This window comes from Leiobunum rupestre, chromosome 6 (assembly GCF_980474605.1).
Source record: "Leiobunum rupestre chromosome 6, qqLeiRupe1.1.hap1, whole genome shotgun sequence".
In the NCBI taxonomy this organism is placed as follows: domain Eukaryota; kingdom Metazoa; phylum Arthropoda; class Arachnida; order Opiliones; family Sclerosomatidae; genus Leiobunum; species Leiobunum rupestre.
Genome location: NC_143389.1, coordinates 16,019,316 through 16,040,277, shown reverse-complemented (window position 1 = coordinate 16,040,277; position 20,962 = coordinate 16,019,316). Strand labels below are relative to the sequence as shown.

Genomic DNA, 20,962 nt, shown 5'->3' with positions numbered 1-20,962 from the left:
GTGAAACCTTACTCATTGATAACAATCGCCTTAAGATGTAAATATCTTTTCGGTATAGATGGTTTTTATTAGAAATTTTTAACTCTTTTTCTAATACTTAGTTTTGACTTTCATGACTTTGCCGGTTCCATGGTGTAGTGTTTAGCACCCTGGACTTTGAATCCAGCGATCCGAGTTAAAATCGCGGTGAAACCTGACTCATTGGTTACAATTGCCCAAAGATGTAAATATCTCTTCGTTGGACATGGTTTTTATTAGAAATTTTAAATTCTTTTTCTAAAACTTCGTTTTGCTTTCTTACGATATTGCCGGCTCCATGGTGTAATGGTTAGCACCCTGGACTCTGAATACAGCGATCCGAGCTCAAATCTCGGTGGAACCTGACTCATTCGCAACAATAGCCCTAAGATGTAAATATCTCTTCGTTGGACATGGTTTTTATTAGAAATTTTTAATTCTTTTTCTTAAACTTCGTTTTGATTATAATGAGCTAACTGGTTCCATGGTGTAATGGTTAGCACTCTGAACTATGAATCCAGCGATCCGAGTTCAAATCTCGGTGGAACCTGAATTATTGGTAACAATAGCCCTAAGATGTAAATATATCTTCGTTGGACATGGTTTTTATTAGAAATTTTTAATTATTTTCCTTAACTTCGTGTTGACATTTATGCCTTTGGCGGTTCCATGGTGTAATGGTTAGCACTCTGGGCTTTGAATCCAGCGATCCGAGTTCAAATCTCGGTGGAACCTGAATCATTGGTAGCAATAGCCCAAAGATGTAAATATCTCTTCGTTGGACATGGTTTTTATTAGAAATTTTTAATTCTTTTTCTAAAACTTCGTTTTGATTATTTTGAGCTAACGGGTTCCATGGTGTAATGGTTAGCACTCTGGACTCTGAATCCAGCGATCCGAGTTCAAATCTCGGTGGAACCTGAATCATTGGTAGCAATAGCTTAAAGATGTAAATATCTCTTCGTTGGACATGGTTTTTATTAGAAATTTTTAATTCTTTTTCTAAAACTTCGTTTTGATTATTATGAGCTAACTGGTTCCATGGTGTAATGGTTAGCACTCTGGACTTTGAATCCAGCGATCCGAGTTCAAATCTCGGTGAAACCTGAATCATTGGTAACAATAGCCCAAAGATGTAAATATCTCTTCGTTGGACATGGTTTATATTAGAAATGTTTTATTTTTTTAAAACTTCGTTTGGCTTTCTTGTGATATTGACGGTTCCATGGTGTAATGGTTAGCACTCTGGACTTTGAATCCAGCGATCCGAGTTCGAATCTCGGTGGAACCTTGGGTCATTAGAAACAATAGCCTTAAGATGTTAACATCTTTTCGGTAAATATTCTTCGTATTAGAAATTTTCAATCATTTTTGTAATACTTTGTTTTGCTTTCCGTACCATGCCGGTTTCTGGTTATAATATTCATCACTCTGGACTTTGAATCCAGCGATCCGAGTTCAATTCTCGGTGGAACCTTACTCGTAGATAACAATAGCCCAAAGATGTAAATGTCTCTTCGTTGGACATGGTTTTTATTAGAAATTTTTAATCCTTTTTGTAATACTCTGTTTTGACATTTATGACTTTGGCGGTTCCATGGTGTAATGGTTAGCACTCTGGACTTTGAATCCAGCGATCCGATGTCAAATCTCGGTGGAACCTGAATCATTGGTAGTAATAGCCCAAAGATGTAAATATCTCTTCGTTGGACTTGGTTTTTATTAGAAATTTTTAATTCTTTTTCTAAAACTTCGTTTTGATTATTATGAGCTAACCGGTTCCATGGTGTAATGGTTAGCACTCTAGACTCTGAATCCAGCGATACGAGTTCAAATCTCGGTGGGACCTAAATCATTGGTAACAATAGCCTAAAGATGTAAATATGTTTTCGGTGAATATTGTTTTTATTAGAAATTTTAAATTCTTTTTGTAAAAGTTTGTTTTGCTCTCCGTACCATGCCGGTTTCTGGTTATAATATTTATCACTCTGGATTTTGAATCCAGCGATCCGAGTCCAAATCTCTGTGGAACCTTGGGTCATTAGAAACAAAAGGCTAAAGATGTAAATATCTTTTCGGTAAATATTGTTTTTATAAGAAATTTTTTATCCTTTTTGTAATAATTTGTTTTGCTCTCCGTACCATGCCGGTTTCTGGTTATAATATTTATCACTCTGGACTTTGAATCCAGCGATCCGAGTTCTAATCTCGATGGAACCTGACTCATTGATAACAATAGCCTAAAGATGTAAATATCTCTTCGTTGGACATGGTTTTTATTAGAAATTTTTAATACTTTTTGTAATACTTTGTTTTGCTCTCCGTACCATGCCGGTTTCTGGTTATAATATTTAACACTCTGGATTTTGAATCCAGCGATCCGAGTTCAAATCTCGGTGGAACCTGACTCATTGGTATCAATAGCTCTAAGATGTAAATATGTTTTCGGTGAATATTGTTTTTATTAGAAATTTTAAATTCTTTTTGTAAAACTTTGTTTTGCTTCCGTACCATGCCGGTTTCATGATATAATAGTAATCACTATGGACTCTGAATCCAGCGATCCAAGTTCGAATCTCGGTGGAACCTTGGGTCATTAGAAACAATAGCCTTAAGATGTTAACATCTTTTCGGTAAATATTGTTCGTATTAGAAATTTTCAATCCTTTTTGTAATGATTTGTTTTCTTTCCGTACCATGCCGGCTTCTGGTTATAATATTCATCACTCTGGACTTTGAATCCAGCGAACTAAGTTCAAATCTCGGTGGAACCTTATTCGTTGATAACAATAGCCCAAAGATGTAAATGTCTCTTCGTTGGACATGGTTTTTATTAGAAATTTTTAATTCTTTTTCTAAATATCGTTTTGATTTTTATGACTTTGGCGGGTCCATGGTGTAATGGTTAGCACTCTGGACTTTGAATCCAGCGATCCGAGTTCAAATCTCGGTGGAACCTTTGGTCATTTGAAACAATAGCCTTAAGATGTTAATATCTTTTCAGTAAATATTGTTCTCATTAGAAATTTTTAATCCTTTTTGTAATACTTTGTTTTGCTCTCCGTACCATGCCGGTTTCTGGTTATAATATTTATCACCCTGGACTTTGAATCCAGCGATCCGAGTTAAAATCGCGGTGAAACCTGACTCATTGGTTACAATTGCCCAAAGATGTAAATATCTCTTCGTTGGACATGGTTTTTATTAGAAATTTTAAATTCTTTTTCTAAAACTTCGTTTTGCTTTCTTACGATATTGCCGGCTCCATGGTGTAATGGTTAGCACCCTGGACTCTGAATACAGCGATCCGAGCTCAAATCTCGGTGGAACCTGACTTATTGGTAACAATAGCCCGAAGATGTAAATATCTCTTCGTTGGACATGGTTTTTATTAGAAATTTTTAATTCTTTTTCTAAAACCTCGTTTTGATTTTTGAAAAATAAACGGTTCCATGGTGTAATGATTAGCACTCTGGACTCTGAATACAGCGATCCGAGTTCAAATCTCGGTGGAAACCTGGGTCATTAGAAACAATATCCTAAAGATGTAAATATCTTTTCGGTAAATATTGTTTTTATTAGAAATTTTTAATCCTTTTTGTAATACTTTGTTTTGCTCTCCGTACCATGCCGGTTTCTGGTTATAATATTTATCACTCTGGACTTTGAATCCAGCGATCCGAGTCCTAATCTCGGTGGACACTGACTCATTGATAACAATAGCCTAAAGATGTAAATATCTCTTCGTTGGACATGGTTTTTATTAGAAATTTGAATTCTTTTTCTAAAACTTCGTTTTGACTTTTATGACTTTGGCGGTTTCATGGTGTAATGGTTAGCACTCTGGACTTTGAATACAGCGATTCGAGTCCTAATCTCGGTGGACACTGACTCATTGATAACAATAAACTAAAGATGTAAATATCTCTTCGTTGGATATGGTTTTTATTAGAAATTTTTAATCCTTTTTGTAATACTTTGTTTTGCTCTCCGTACCATGCCGGTTTCTGGTTATAATATTTATCACTCTGGATTTTGAATACAGCGATCCGAGCTCAAATCTCGGTGGAACCTGACTTATTGGTAACAATAGCCCAAAGATGTAAATATCTCTTCGTTGGACATGGTTTTTATTAGAAATTTTTTATTCTTTTTCTAAAACCTCGTTTTGATTTTTATAAAATAACCGGTTCCATGGTGTAATGGTTAGCACTCTGGACTCTGAATCCAGCGATCCGAGTTCAAATCTCGGTGAAACCTTACTCATTGATAACAATAGCCTTGAGATGTAAATATCTTTTCGGTATAGATGGTTTTTATTTAGAAATTTTTAACTCTTTTTCTAATACTTAGTTTTGACTTTCATGACTTTGCCGGTTCCATGGTGTAGTGTTTAGCACTCTGGACTTAAAATCCATCGATCCGAGTTCAAATCTCGGTGGAAACCTGGGTCATTAGAAACAATAGCCTAAAGATGTAAATATCTTTTCGGTAAATATTGTTTTTATTAGAAATTTTTAATACTTTTTGTAATACTTTGTATTGCTCTCCGTACCATGCCGGTTTCTTGTTATAATATTTATCACTCTGGACTTTGAATCCAGCGATCCGAGTTCAAATCTTGGTGGAACCTGACTCATTGGTTACAATTGCCCTAAGATGTAAATATCTCTTCGTTGGACATGGTTTTTATCAGAAATTTTTAATCCTTTTTGTAATACTTTGTTTTGCTTTCCGTACCATGCCGGTTTCTGGTTATAATATTTATCACTCTGGACTTTGAATCCAGCGATCCGAGTTCAAATCTCGGTGGAACCTGACTCATTGCTAACAATAGCCCAAAGATGTAAATATCTCTTCGTTGGACATGGTTTTTATTAGAAATTTTTTATTTTTTTTTTAAAACTTCGTTTACTTTCTTGTGATATTGACGGTTCCATGGTGTAATGGTTAGCACTCTGGACTTTGAATTTAGCGATCCAAGTTCAAATCTTGGTGGAAACCTGGGTCATTAGAAACAATAGCCTAAAGATGTAAATATCTTTTCGGTAAATATTGTTTTTATTAGAAATTTTTAATCCTTTTTGTAAAACTTTGTTTTGCTCTCCGTACCATGCCGGTTTCTGGTTATAATATTTATCACTCTGGACTTTGAATCCAGCGATCCGAGTTCAAATCTCGGTGAAACCTTACTCATTGATAACAATAGCCTTAAGATGTAAATATCTTTTCGGTAAATATAGTTTTTATTAGACATTTTTAATACTTTTTGTAATACTTGGTTTTGCTCTCCGTACCATGCCGGTTTCTTGTTATAATATTTATCACTTTGGACTTTGAATCCAGTGATCCGAGTTCAAATCTCGGTGGAACCATTGGTTATTGCAAACAATAGTCTTAAGATGTAAATATATTTTCGGTAAAGATGGTTTTTAATAGAAATTTTTAATTCTTTTTCTAATACTTAGTTTTTCTTTCCATGACCATGCCGGTTTCGTGTTATAATAGCTATTGCTCTGGGTTTGAAGTCAGTGATCCGAGTTCCAATCTCGGTGGAGCCTGACTCATTGGTAACAAAAGCCGAAAGATGTAAATATCTCTTCGTTAGACCTGGTTTTTATTCGAAATTTTTTAATATTTTTTCCTTTGCATAGTTTTGCTTTCTAATGATATTGCCGGTTCCATGGTGTATTGGTTAGCACTCAGGACTGTGAATCCAGTGATCCGAGTTCAACTCTCGATGAAACCTTACTCATTGATAACAATAGCCTTAAATGTAAATATCTTTTCGGTATATGTGGTTTTTATTAGAAATTTTTAATTCTTTTGTAATACTTAGTTTTTCTTTCCGTACCATGCCGGTTTCTTGATATAATAGTAATCACTATGGACTTGGAATCCAGGGATCCTAGTTCAAATCTCGGTGTTACCTTGAGTCATTGGAAGCACTGGCTAAAAGATGTAAATATCTCTTCGTTGGACATGGTTTTTATTAGAAATTTTTAGTTCTTTTTCTTAAACTTCGTTTTGACTTTTATGACATTGCCGGTTCCATGGTGTAATGGTTAGCACTGGACTTTGAATCCAGCGTTCCGAGTTCTAATCTCGGTAGAACCTTTGGTCATTAGAATTAATAGCCTAAATACGTATATATCTTTTTGGTAAATATTGTTTTTATTAGAAATTTTTAATCTTTTTTGTAAAACTTTGTTTTGCTTTCCGTACCATGCCGGTTTCATGTTATAATAGTTATTGCTCTGGACTTTGAAGTCAGTGATCCGAGTTCCAATCTCCACGAACACCCAGAATGTATAATTTTTTTTATAAAATATCGTGAGTGACTAGATCGAAAGCTTTTCGGAAGTCCAAAACTACCCCCACAACATATTCTCTTGTATCTAGGCTGTTGACTATTTTTTTGTAAACTCGGTTAACCGCATGTTCAACTCCCTTGTTCTTTACGAAACCGAATTGATTTCTTGATATAAGTTTGTATTTGTAACAGAAATTAGAGAGGCGCGAGTAATAACAATTGTCAAAATTTTTTGCGAATACAGACAAAACAGTGATACGACGGTAATTCCCAGGTTCAATTATATCGCCGCGTTTATAGATTAGAGTAATTACACCTTTCTTAAGAATGCTCGGATATGTTCCGGATTTAAAGCTTAGATTGATTAAGTATACAAGTGGTTTATTTAAATGTTCGCTAACAAGTTTTAAAAATTTTGGGGAAATTCCATCTTCGCCAGATGCTGCGTTTGATTTTAGAGTCCTTAAAATTTTATTTATTTCATTTGGGTCCACATCGAGGAGGACTAGCGAGTTAGGAGTGTTCTCTATTTTGGTATACATCTCTGAGTTCGAGATTGGGATGTTCGGGGTAAGTGAACAGAAAAAATCGTTTAGCTCGTTTGGAGAAAGATTAATAGGTGTTTTTTACCTCTCCGAGGGGACAAAGTCCCCAAGGAGGGGTTATACAACGACCGTGTCTGTCTGTGGGTCTGTGGGTGGGTCTGTGGGTGGGTCTGTGGGTGGGTCTGTGGGTGGGTCTGTGGGTGTGTCTGTCTGTCAGGACTGCGAACGCGTTCGCATTTTCGGTGCAAAGTGTAATCACTGCGTACGCAGTTTCTCAAAGGGTTGGCAAAACCACCGTGTGACGGTGAGCGTTAACGGAAGCATTTGCGGTTTGGTTTGGATGGTATTTTTTCGCTCACCGTCGTGACGGTTTGGTGTATTACGGTTTTTGTAATGTTTATGCGTAGGTTGTGAGTGTTGAATTTGTTGTGTTTGTGTTCTGATGGATGTGCATGTTGAGTCTGTTGTGTTTATATGGGCGTTTTCTCTCCAACTTCTTCTTAATGACTTTGGGACGGACCGAGTGCTGAGTGTAATGCTACCTCTCAACGTCCAATGGCAGGGTTTCCACCAGTTGTACACGGTATTCGTCTTAGTATCAATTTGCGATCGCATCGGGCGGGATTTGAACCCGAGACCTCCTGATTGACAGGCGGACGTTCTACCACAGAACCACCGACACTTGTTACGCCTTATTGAAAATTAGACCTTCAGCTTTATCGGAAGCGTATTTAATAGAGTACGAAATTTTGGTTTAATTGAAATAGAATTGAAATTGAAATTATTGAAATTCTAATTTAGCGTTTCTCTATTGATTAAAAACAAATGCGCCACCCAGGTTTCGAACCCAGACCATTCGGCTTGGCAGTCGAGCGCTCTACCACAGAACCACCGATAGCTGCTTAGATTCACTGAAATTAAGACAGGCATCGTAAGCATAATAGGTAATAAAGTCTTTTTTTATTAATGAATTTATGAAGGCCTAATCTGGTATTTTTTAAAGGTTAAATCTTGTTTTAGCACAGTCAGCCGAGATTAGAGGGTTAAAGGGTAGACCCTGTGGGTGGTCCACTTTCTTAACGACCTATATATAGTTCTGTTAATTCAAAGGAGATAATTTAACGTTAATTGCTTTAAAAGCTGGCGGTTTGTCAAGTGGCTCTCTGTGCTTTGTTGATGGTAAGGTTTTTGCTTCTTGTAAATACATTTGGTGTGGATATTTGGATATCTACGATTTCTAACGCAGTCAATGATTTCTTGGGTGTGCGAGTCATTATATGATATTGGAAATTGGACGGCATTGGTCTTTTTCATGTGGTATGCGTCACAACGTCAACAGGAAGTGAACGAGTCGTCCACTACCAGATATCTACGGTATCTTCATCAAGGGCGAGTGTTGAAATAAAATGAGCGTTAAAGATGCGGCAAGTATTTCGTAAGCGAGTAATTCCAAAAAGCCTCTGTAGATATTTATTTCATTAAAATTTGCTTCGTATTATATTTAACTGATAAACTTGTTCTGTAAAAGGGTTTAATTCAATTGTGCATTGTTATAGTACGTCTAACTTACTGTTGTAACTACTTAACTTATGATATTCTGAATAAATTAAAATTGGTCGTTTCGTCTCAATTATTTTAATTATAATAAAAATTTTATACCGGGCGGGATAGAAATGGGTTAATATTTTTAACAACTAACTCTAAATTGCGGAGATATATCTTTAAGGGTTATCTCGAGAAATTAATACCACTAGGGACAATTCTTCCGAGGAGAGGTATATTTTGGCTTGCCAACTTGTTTAGTACTATTTTGACTTAAAATACGGTTTACCAGCCCCCAGGTATCTCTATTTTTAATTTTCAGATAACAATTTATTATAATAATTATGACGCGCGTTTCTTTTTAAATTAACACATTTGTTTTAAATTTTTTTATAGTTAAGCTTATTTTCATCTGTTTGGTATAGCTTAACTATATTTTTTAATCTTTTTTAATTTTTAATTCTTTCTTAATGTTATCGTTAATCCATTCGTTGGTTCTTTTAGTTTTGTTTTTTGGTAAATAAAAGGGGAAAGAGGAGTTGTAGATTTCCATGATTAGACTTAAAAAATAGGTTAGGGCTTGATTAATTTCTTCGATTAAGAAAAGGGCATCCCATTTAATTTTGCTCATATTAGCCAAACATTTATTTATATTGGTATTTGAATAACTTCTACGTGGAATTGGCTCTGTGGGACTTCTAGTGTTGTAAAGCTCGACAAGTATCGGATAAAGGTCAGTAATTGACCAGTCATCAATAATTTTTATTTTAGTATCTACATTAGAGTAAGCATGGTCTATGGTGGTTGCAGATTCATCAGTCACCCTTGTTGGGTGGTCGACATACTGTGATAGTCCTTTACAATTTGTTAGATCAATTAAGGCTAGGGAATCCTTGCTACGCTTAGCTAGGTCTAGATCTATATTAAAATCACCGATAATTACTTTTTGTACATTAGGGAGCCTAAGTTATCAATAATATTTTCTAGCGCGTTTAGGAATTCCGTTACGTTTCCCTCTGGTCTATATATTACACAGAAGATAATTTCACCAATTTTAATGGCGTATGACTCAAAGGAATTTTTAATTTGGCACGCGTCGTGGATTATTTCAAAGTCAATACCGGATCGCACATAGAAGCCAACCCCACCCCCCACCCCGCCCCTAGTACCAATTCTTTCATTTCTTCCGATACCTGAGAAATGTTAACCCTCCACTAAATCCGAGTACGTATTACAGTACCACGTTTCTACAAGAGCATAAATATCTATTTGGTCGTTATAACTGAAAGTACAGTTACATAAGAGCTGAAAAAAAGTTGCAGATGCACTTCTTATATTGCTATAGATTATTTTAATCATACATTTTAGTGAATTGAAACAAAAATTTGAAACCATACATTAAAAAATGGAAAAATTATATCTGTACGACATCGCACTTCACGAAGTCATATTTGTAGCTATGAATTCCTATTATGATTTGGTTTACATTTGTAAATTTGTATTTTTCAGGGTATTTTGTTTTGGCAAATGTACACAAGAAGTATCTCGCGCTTTCTTGCTCTCAAGGTAAATGTTCTTCCCTTTAAGTTTGGGGCTATTTCTAAGTATCTCAATTTTTGCATCATATGTTTCTGCTCTAAAAATTACATTGCGTCTTTTTTCGTTTTTATAGGGGCCCCTTCTGTATGCTTGGCTTGTATAAAAGTCAAAAAACAAATCGAGGTGATTACGAAATAGATCTTTCAATTTTTCGGCTAATTGATCGCGGGTCTCTGCTTCACAGTCTGCCAAGCCTTTTATTACAATAGTATTTCGTCTGATAGTTATATCCAGGTTTTCTAGTTTAAATCGATTGTTTTTCTATTTTAGCGCTCAGGTCTTTGTTGATATCTACTGCTAAATCATTAACTTTATTAATTTCGAATTTTAAAACTAAGATACCTTTAGCGGCTTCTTCTAACTCTGTTAGTTAATTTTGTAGGTTTGTAACTTTATTGTTGTTAGTGTCTATTTGCGCCGATATCGTAGTTAGTGCGTCATTTGTAACAGTGAACTTAGAGTCTATCTTTTCGTTGAGTTTTCGAATTTCGGATAGTATAGGGTCCCTCGTTTCCGGGGGCATATTTATATATATATATATCGAGTTGGATAGTTTTTCACACTAGGCAGAGTTCGTAAAAATAGAAAAGAAAACAAGAATGTAAATAAATTTTCTCACCTAGAGACAAATAAAATCCAGTAAGACAAAGTTAAACGATTGTAGTTGTTGTATGAACTCTGCCAGAGTGGAAACGTTGATCACATTACACCCGTATTTATAGCTTTGGCGGATTACGTAGATCCAGGTCATATTTTGATACGTTTTTTTAATAAAGTGATGATAAAGATCTAAAGGTCACCGAGGTTCAAACGTTGTTTACGGCACAGATATCAAAGGTTGAGTATTCCTCGACGAATATAAGTATGGCGGTTAAAACATAAATTTGAATATTGATTTTCTGAAATTGTAGTTCGGTCTTTACTTCTATATCCAGTACTGGGTAGCACGAGACAAAAAAAAATCCAGTTAGACAAAGTTAAACGATTGTAGTTGTTGTATGAACTCTGCCTTTTCGGTAAATATGGTTTTTATTAGAAATTTGAAATTCTTTTTCTAATACTTTGTTTTTCTTTCCATGACCATGCCGGTTTCGTGTTATAATAGTTATTACTCTGGACTTTGATTCCAATGATCGGAGTTCAAATCTCGGTGTTACCTTGAGTCATTGGAAGCACTGGCTAAAAGATGTTGATATCTCTTTGGTGGACATGGTTTTTATTTGAAATTTTAATTTTTTTTTCTTAAACTTCGTTTTGCTTTTTATGGCATTGCCGGTTACATAGTGTAATTGTTAGCACTCTGGACTCTGAATCCAGGGATACGAGTTCTAATTTCAGAGGAACCTTGACTCATTGGACACAATAGACTAAAGACGTAAATATCTTTTCGGTGAACACTATTTTTTTTTAGAAATTTTTAATTATTTTTCTAATAGTTTGTTTTACTTTCCATGACCATGGTGTTTTCATGGTATAATAGTAATCACTTTGGACTTTGAAATCAGTGATCTGAGTTCAAAGCTCGGTGCAACCTTGACTGATTGGTAACAATAGCCTAAAGATGTAAATATCTCTTCGGTTAACATGGTTTTTATAATAAATTTTTATTTCTTTTTCTAAAACTTTGTTTTCCTTTTCATGTTATAATAGTTATCATTCTGAATTTTGAAGTCAGTGGTCTGAGTTAAAATCTCGATGTTACCTTGAGTGATTGGAAGCACTGGCTAAAATATGTAAATATCTCTTCGTTGGACATGGTTTAAATATAGAAATTCGTTTTGACTTTTATGACTTTGCCGGTTCCATATTGTAATGATTAGCACTGGACTTTGAATCCAGCGATCCGAGTTCAAATATCGATGGAACCTTGGGTAATTAGAAGCAATAGCCTAAATATGTAAATATCTTTTCGGTGAATATTGTTCTTATTAGAAATTTTTAATCCTTTTTGTAATACTTTGTTTGGCTTTCCGTACCCGGCCGGTTTTATGTTTAATATTTATCAATCTTGACTTTGAATCCAGTGATCCGAGTTCAAATCTCGGTGTTACTTTGAGTCATTCGAAGCACTGGCTGAAGGATGCAAATATCTCTTTGTTGGACATGGTTTTTATTCGTAATTTTTAAATATTTTTTCCTTTGCATAGTTTTGCTTTCTAATTATATTGCCGGTTCCATGGTGTAATTCTGAATCCAGCGATCCGAGTACAAATCTCGGTGGAACCTGACTCATTGATAATAATAGCCTTAATATGTAAATATCTTTTTGGTAAAAATTGTTTTTATTAGAAATTTTACCCTTTTTATAATACTTTGTTTTGATTTTTATGACTTTGCAGGTTCCATGGTGTAATGGTTAGCAGTGGACTTTGAATCCAGCGATCCGAGTTTAAATCACGGTGGAACCTTTGGTCATTGGAAACAATAGACTAAAGGTGTAAATATCTTTTCGGTGAACACTATTTTTTTAGAAATTTTTTATTCTTTTCCTAATACTTTGTTTTGCTTTCCATGACCATGCCGGTTTCATGGTTTAATGGTTAGCACTCTGGACTTTGAATCCAGCGATCAAATCTCAAAGCAACCTGGAGCCATTGGAAGCAATGGCCTAAAGATGTAAATACCTCTTCGGTGGGCATGGTTTTTATTAGAAATTCTAAAAATTCGTTTTGCTTTTTACAATATTGCCGGTTCCCCGGTGTAATGGTTTGCACTGTTGACTTTGAATCCAGCGATCCGAGTTCAAATCTTCGGTGAATATTGTTTTTACTATAAATTTTTTATCCTTCTTGTAGTACTTTGTTTTGCTTTCCATGACCATGCCGGTTTCATGCTATAATAATTTTCACTCAGGACATTGAATCCAGTGATCCAAATTCCAATTTTGGTGGAACCTTGAGTCATTTTTTTGCTTTACATGATTATGCCGGTTTCATGGTATAATGTTTAGCACTACGGACTTTGAATCCAACGATCTGATTTCAGTTCTCGGTGGAACCTGAATCTTTGGAAGCAAAACACCAAAGGTGTATGTTTTGTATCTATTCGGTTATTATTGTTTATATTTTAACTTTTTAATTCATTTTCTTATACTTTGTTTTGCTTTTCATGGCCATGCCGGTTCCATGGTGTATTTGTTAGCACTATGGCCTTTAAATCCAGCTATGCGAGTTCAAATTTTGGTGGAACTTTGAGTCAATGAAAGCAATGGTCCAAAGTAATAAATTTATCTTCCGTGAACATGCCCCTGTAGCACAAAGAGTCGATTTAGTGTCGACCTTTGGTCGAAAAGTCGCTTTTGGGTCCTGGTCCAAATACCGACTCTAAAATTCGTTTCAAAATAAATTTTTTACCACTAGCCGACTTTAAGAGTCTCAAACATTTTTTAGATAACTCCGCTTAAGTATGTTTTTGTTATTTTTTAAAGTCGCTATGGCTTCCTTTTATTTTGGACCACTTGCCGACTCTAAAAGTTTTAAAAAATTTTGAGATAATTCCGCGTATATACGTTTTTGTTCGCTTTTGAAGTCGGTATGGAGACCTTTCATTGTGGACCACTAGCCGAATCTATAATTCCCATACGTTTTCAAGATAATTCCCCGTAAGTACGTTTTCGGTTGCTTTTAAAGTCGGTAGGGTGACCTTACGTTTTGGATCACTGGCCGCCTCGAAAGTTCCTAAATATTTTTTAGAGAATTCCTCGTTAGTACGTTTTTGTTCACTTTTTTAAAGTCGGTATGGTGACCCTACGTTTTGGACCATTTGCCGACTCTAAAGTTCCTAAACGTTTTTGAGATAATTCCTCGTAAGTACGTTTTTGTTCGCTTTTTAAAGTCGGTATGGTGACCTTACGTTTTAGACCACTTGCCGACTCTAAAAGCCTTAAACATTTTTGAGATGATTTCGCGTAAGTTCGTTTTTGGACACTTTTAAAGTTGGTATAGCGACCTAACATTTTGGACCAATTGTCGAGTCAATAAGTCTTATCATTGGTACTATTTAGCATCCGAACGCCGACATTATTTTTAATAATTATCGTGACTTGAAAAAGACATGATACATTTATAGCCCGACCAACGGCCGACTTATATCCGACATTTTATTTGCCAATTAAACGCGCAAAACTGTGAAACTTTGCGATTTAATAAAACAAATTGAATTATTTTTAAAGAACTTCTTTTCTCTTCTCTATTTTGTCGAAAAAGATCATATATTCAGTCTGAAAAAGTTTGCTTTTATAAAAATCTCTAACTCGAATTGGTTTTATTAGTATAATTAAATATGTTAGGGTGATAAATTATTAATGAAAATTTATTTAATACTTTTTCTCTGTCCCCAAGAAAATATAGAAGTCCGTACCCTAGAATCGAGCTCTTGTAGTAAATCTGAATCGCGCCGACGTCGACGAAAAACCGAATCGACATGGTTGGCAACCGCCGGCCCACCTCAATTTTTTTGGTCGAAATATTCTACTGGATTTAAGGTCGGTCGACCGTCGACCGACCCAATTTGTCGGATTCCAACTGACCCTCAACGGTTCTTGTGCCTATTCCAAAACATGGTCGGCCAGACTTGATATAAAGTCATATTTTCTGGACTTTGAATCCAGCGAACCGAGCTCAATTCTAGCTTGTTTTTTTAATTTTTTTAATTCCTTTTAATATACTCGGTTTTGCTTAGTTACGATTATGGCATTTCCATGGTGTAACGTTTAGCACTCTGGAGTTCGAATCTCGTAGAAACCTCGATTCATGGTAAAAATGGCACAAATATGTATATATTATTTCAGTGAACATGGTTTCTCTTTGAAATTTTTTTTTTTTTCCTTTACTAAAAGAAATAAGTTTAAGTTTAGAGATTTAACAATTCACAATATATAAAAAATAATTAAACACTTCGAGACTTCCAGTTGGTTATTTATAGGAGCTAAATCGGTACCCGAGTTTAAAAAAGTGGTAGCATCTGTTTGCGTCAAAAACATTCAAATCAATTAAAGAAAACCTAAAATAAATTAAAAATTCTTAGGAATAATAGATATGATATTAAAGGACAGATCACCCTCTTTTAAAATAAAGTAAAAATTTCAGTCGAAACTCTATCTTATAACGATTACACGTAACGCTAGGCGCTCACTGGCTTTTCCGTTTCGTATCCATCCTGCCTTCCACAAGGCATTGTCTCCGTTACAAAGCAAAGTCTTGTGAAAGGTAGTGGAACCTTGAATCTAGTAAGGTATTGAAATTAAACTAAATTTTGAAAGACATTTTATAATTTCTATTATTATATTGCGGTTTTATTGAGGGGGTTGAAATTTTTTGTTACCAGGACGAGGGGTACTCGAATAATATAAAAAAATTCTCCAATAAATAGCCAAGTTCAGTGTAATATATTTTTTTGTGAACTTTTATCTAAAGGGCTCTTCTCGAACGCCAATAATCGACTTTTAGATCTGGAGCTACCAACGAATTTAAAAAAATTAAGCGCAAAATGGTTCAGGGTTGATTTAATTTAAAAAAAGGAGTCCTTGAGTTGGCCGTTAGCCACCAGAGGGCGTGCAAAGCTTAACTGACCGCTGCAATCCATACATACCAAAATTTCAAATGCCAAATTTCTGAAGGTGGTTTCAAATTAATGTTTTGCTGAACATATTTCTCGTTCCTTTGAGTCTAGTAATTTTTCGTCCTTTGTAAGGAATGAGTTCTTTACTTCGTTGACTGAGAAGTTGCCAATTTTCGTACGATAATTCACTTTCTCGAAATTTAGAGCGTCGCTGAAGCACTGGTCCTGGAAATCAATATACCAAGTTCGCCCTATTTCCCTTACTTGGCTTATTTTCGAAGGCAGGGCTTTACCAGTGGTAATGCATCGAAGTTCTTAATTGCGAGTCTCCAGAAAAAGGATTCATATTCGACTCGATTCTTTCAATCAGTTTAACTTATCCCGTGAAATTCAGTAAGGCCTGAGTTCGTGACTCTTTACACCAGTCATATTCAGATGGTGACTTGATTCTGGCCATTCTTGTTGTTATCCATCGTTTAGTCCCTCCGAATGATTGAGCAAATGCAGTGATTCCGATCAAGCGTATCGCAGCGTCAGCATTAATAGTTTGATCCAACGACATATCAACAGGTACCCTTAAAAATGGACTAGTGGATCGTTTCTCCGAGAGACCTAAACTGCTGAGAGTATTTTTTTAGGATGCGTTTCATCAATATTAAGTAAGCAAATATGAAAGAGAGAGTCATCCATCTCGCGTAATTAACTCTAGAGATTGCGAAAAAAATGGGCACATTTTCTCAAGATTACTTGTTCTAGTAGCCCTACTGAACATCAGCCGTCTGTCCAATGTTCCCGGGACAATGTTTTATTTCTGAAATTTTCATAGTTTACCAAAAAAGACGATAAATTGACCGACTCTTCTAACGTTTTAAGAGTTTCTGTGCATCTTTTTTATCTAAAAGTTGACAATAATGCCTTCAAATATCTCATATTTACTTGCTTTTTTTGCTAAGGCCAAGGTAAAGATGCTTCGCCGGTTTTAAATTTCCGCGTTTAACAGCAAAAATTGCGTCACTTGAAGCTGAACTAATGTATTTTTCCCCACGTTCGCTTTCATTCGAGGTGTATTTTGATCCTGTGCACAATACATAATTTGAGATTTTTTCTACAAATCCAAAAGTACCGATTTGAGATGTAAGCCCGCTCTTGATGAAGTTGCATTATCGTAAGCAATTTTTAAACCTCCACTTTTTCTTGTGTGTTATTAAAACACATTTCCTTGATATTTCAGATACGCACCCCGTTTTCAAAGGTCCGTTATACTGTATGAGTAGCTTGATGAAATGGTTACACCCTTATCCTATAGTGTGTAACTAATGTACACCGTTTTTAGAAGTTCACCTTTCCCAGCCAAAATAATATCTTTTTCTACATAATAATTTTTTTTTTAACTACTTCGTGGGATTCTTTTAAGTCAGTACTCAGTTCAGTTTGGACTCGTTCTGCTGCTGATAAGTATTTTTTCTACATGATGGTGATATCGAACTTCTTTAGCGATAAAATCAATACCCTTTATACGGCTTAGCATGTTTCTATCTTTAAGAACACTGGCTCCTTTTTTGATTTTATATTCAGCCTCTTTGGTCTCACAAGCCCCAGAAGATCGTTTGAGCCGTTTGCATATTTTTTTCTTTCCTTTGATCAAAAAAGACATACATGTTCAAAAATACCTGAATTGCTTCCTTGGCCGTGACTACCTTCAGAACGAAGCTAGGGTCAGTCAAATGAAGTAAATTTCGACTCATTAATACATTTTTTTAAAAACAGCAGTGAAGTTTTATGATATCCATGTTACAAATTTAAGTGTACTTGGACGTTTGGAACCTGTTCTTTCTTAATTCAACTGGTTCCATTAAACGGTGCCATGTTGCTTCGGTAAAAGATGAATTTTCTTGCTTAACGTCTTTCGACGTCAAATGTAAAATGCATGTTATATTGCCCATTTTATGTCTAAGTGATTATTGATAAAAAATTGACAAAACGTTTCGTAACAAGTAAAGTATCACCAAAACTAACTAAAATATTTAGACCTAACGCGTGGCACTTTCTGGGGCTGTGCCAACTTCTGTGTGGCTTTTTAATTATAAAAACGGGTATAAGTCATAACCTTGAAAATTTCGGTTTGTGGACTAGTCCACTCTTGCTTCAGGGGGTTCCATAGGAAATACGTAAAGGGTGAAAAATTTCCTATAACTAGAAAAATAAAGATGTTTTGGTGTTTGTAATTGGTTGTTTTTAAAATCTGGATATTAATTTTACTTAGTATCGACTGGCATTTTAGGAGTTACTTATCAGTAACTGGATGTTCTAAGAGGCCATTTTGAGCGTAGACCGCCCTCTGGTGGATAAGTAACCACTCTGAGATTCTTATTTTTGAACTCTGTGCCCACCTTTTACCTAGAAACCAGCTTAGGAACTTTTGCATTGGAAATTTTGGTATGTTTGGATTGTAGCGGTCAATTTGACGTTGCACGTCCTTTGGCGGGTAACTTCCCACTCGGGGACTTGAAAGAATATTTTTTTAGAACTCAGCGCCCCTTTTACCCCTAAAATACACCCTCAAACCTTCTGCACTCAAATTTATTTTTAAATCGGTGGTATCTCCCGGTGTAAGAGTACACTAAACAAAATATATTATACTGTTGGATATTTACAGGGGTATTTTTAATTTCAGCGTCAGGATCATCCAGCTTATTTAACCTCTTAACCATAACAACCTATATAACAGCTTAAGTATATCCTTTTAAACGATATTTTAATAGAAAACCCTAAAATATTTGTTTTTAGTTAAACCTTATCTGAATATAAAAGGTGACTTAGTTTTCGTGCATCGTTAAACCAGCGTTGAAAGTCTCCATTAAGGAGAAACTTGTTCTTCTTCAGCTCGATGGATCGTCACCGGTAAAATTTCATTAAAGATATAGCCTCGGCTATTGCGGTTCAGGTGGCAATTTAAACCGGCACTCGCGATCTTGACAGAGGCGCCAGAGAATAGAGTTAAATTAACTTACCTTCGCCCTTCGTACATTCAGGCCTGACTAGGTTCGCCGTCTTCTCTCTTGCCTGCTTTGACTCAACTTGTATTAATTACGTCTGCTCGGTTTATTCGCGCAAACTAATTCAGTTCATGGAAACAAACTTGGCTCGCGTAATTTATGGTAAACGTTGACAGATAATCAAGTTATGTCACATTCCAACTATCTTGTCTCTAAATATAACAATCGTAACGTCGGAGTATCCTGATACGTAAAACTTTAATGAACTGAAACCATACGTTTTGACAAGAAATGAAATAAAATTACTATTTGTAATCTTGGTGCGTGGCGGAAATTTGATATTTTAGTAAATGTTTAATTCCTACTACCGACATGAAAAGTCTGATATCGTTGGATACGAATAATTATATTGTAATTTAACTTTATGTATTACTTAAAAGTGATAAATATATTAAAGTTTGGGAAATATTAAATTGACAAAAAACATGGGAATTATAGTAGCAACATTAGAAAAATCGAAGTAACGTCGGGAAAATCATAGTCAACAGCAACACCCGAAAAATCATAGAAACACCGGGAAAATCGAAGAAACGTTGGAAAAATTGTAGCAACGTGAGAAAAACTGTGATATATACAGGGTCTTTTTTTTTGCTCGGAAAAGTGTTTTTTTTCAAAAACTATTTATAGTACCGATTTCAAATTTGGAAGGTCAATTCTCTATACCGGGGGACATCAGTTTGAGAAATTTGAGCGTTTTCGGTAATGTTTTTCACCAATTTTGAAAAATTATTTTTCGACCACTAGGTGCGAGATAAAAAATTTCTATTATAAAGTTGTAGGCCGTCATCGAAAACCCTTAAAAATTGTTCACTCGACGAAAAACAACTTATTTATCAGTGAAAATTCGAGCTTGAAAAATTTACAAGTTGGTGAAGCCAAATTACGATTGTTTGAAACGATAATTGAAAAGGGAACAAGTCTAATACAAACGTAGTAGAGTTTTCACACTTGAAAAAATGAACACGTTTGGTTTTTAAATGCAGATATTTCATTCACATAAATTTTTACAAAACATTTTCAATAATATCACCATTGGCTGCAACACAGATTTGTGCGCGGACAATTAAGTTCTCAAACGCTTTCTCTACCATTTCTGGTGTGACGTCTCGGCAAGCACTGATTATTCGTCTAATGAGTTCCTCCCTAGTTTCAATGGGCGTGGCGTATACCTTTGCTTTAACGAATCCCCAGAGAAAATAATCCAGCGGTGTTAGGTCAGGTGACCTTGCTGGCCAATGCACTGGACCATTTCTCCCTATCCACCTTCCAGGAAACTCGTTGTTGAGGTGCTCAGTTACTTGCCGGGAAAAATGCGGAGGGGCGCCATCTTGCTGAAACCACAACTGACGTCTTTCAGCCAATGGAAGGTCGTCGATTGCGTCACTCAGTTCGTTCTGTAGAAAATGTAAATACCTTTGGCCGTTGAGGTTCGTCGGCAGGAAAAAGGGACCAATCAAACGGTTTCCAACAAGTCCAACCCAAACATTGACCCGTTCAAATTGAACCTGGTGATGATATTCAAAACCCCAATGTGGGTTGATGTCAGACCAAAGATGGCTGTTTTGATGATTAAAGGGCCCATCTCTAGAAAATGACGCTTCGTCGGAGAACAAAACATGGCGCAAAAATTGTCTATCTTCTTGGACAGCATTTAGTAACCAGTTGCTAAATTCATAACGTCTTTGATGGTCTCCGTCAATTAGTCCTTGGTGGAGCGTAGCTCTGTATGGGTGATAGCGATTCTTACGAAGAATTTTCCACACACGATTTGCAGAACAACCCAAATCAGCAGCGGCGTTAGCGCAACTGTGACGAGGATATGCCACAAAGTACGCGAGTACATTGTTCTCGAAGTCTAAATCTGGTTGACCCAATCCGCGAAACCTAGGTTGCAAGTTACCAAATTGATTGAAATCGTGAATTGCTCGTCTTACTGTATTTACAGATGGTGCTCCATTTGGATGTCTTTCTGCGAAGATTTCAGTCACTCTTCTAAGGTTTTGCGCTGCTTCTCCATAGTAAATGGCAACTATCTCGGTACGCTCAGCTACTGAATAACGAGGCATTGTTCGAAATATTATCAAACACTGATAATAATCTCCCAAAGTTTTCCTTTAAATACCCAATGCATGTTTAGGATTGACCTATAGCCTCGTGTTTTTTAAATCCGGTCGTTTTTTTAACCAAAGTTTCAACTGGATTAGGTAATTCGGTTTCAATTATCGTTTCAAACAATCGTAATTTGGCTTCACCAACTTGTAAATTTTTCAAGCTGGAATTTTCACTGATAAATAAATTGTTTTTCGTCGAGTGAACAATTTTTAAGGGTT

At 35.7% G+C, this 20,962-nt stretch overlaps 8 non-coding genes across 8 annotated transcripts; all 8 read left to right on the top strand.

The window, feature by feature from the left end:
• The first annotated feature begins 496 nt into the window (after positions 1-496).
• On the top strand, positions 497-568 carry TRNAH-AUG (transfer RNA histidin (anticodon AUG)). The gene has a single exon. It is a non-coding gene; the product is annotated as a tRNA-His (tRNA).
• A 113-nt stretch (positions 569-681) lies between these two features.
• Positions 682-753, top strand: TRNAQ-UUG (transfer RNA glutamine (anticodon UUG)). The gene has a single exon. It is a non-coding gene; the product is annotated as a tRNA-Gln (tRNA).
• A 114-nt stretch (positions 754-867) lies between these two features.
• TRNAQ-CUG (transfer RNA glutamine (anticodon CUG)) lies at positions 868-939 on the top strand. The gene has a single exon. It is a non-coding gene; the product is annotated as a tRNA-Gln (tRNA).
• Positions 940-1,053: 114 nt separating this feature from the next.
• On the top strand, positions 1,054-1,125 carry TRNAQ-UUG (transfer RNA glutamine (anticodon UUG)). Its single transcript has one exon. It is a non-coding gene; the product is annotated as a tRNA-Gln (tRNA).
• Positions 1,126-1,237: 112 nt separating this feature from the next.
• TRNAQ-UUG (transfer RNA glutamine (anticodon UUG)) lies at positions 1,238-1,309 on the top strand. Its single transcript has one exon. It is a non-coding gene; the product is annotated as a tRNA-Gln (tRNA).
• Positions 1,310-1,795: 486 nt separating this feature from the next.
• On the top strand, positions 1,796-1,867 carry TRNAQ-CUG (transfer RNA glutamine (anticodon CUG)). Its single transcript has one exon. It is a non-coding gene; the product is annotated as a tRNA-Gln (tRNA).
• A 1,038-nt stretch (positions 1,868-2,905) lies between these two features.
• Positions 2,906-2,977, top strand: TRNAQ-UUG (transfer RNA glutamine (anticodon UUG)). Its single transcript has one exon. It is a non-coding gene; the product is annotated as a tRNA-Gln (tRNA).
• Positions 2,978-4,206: 1,229 nt separating this feature from the next.
• On the top strand, positions 4,207-4,278 carry TRNAQ-CUG (transfer RNA glutamine (anticodon CUG)). The gene has a single exon. It is a non-coding gene; the product is annotated as a tRNA-Gln (tRNA).
• Positions 4,279-20,962: the final 16,684 nt, after the last annotated feature.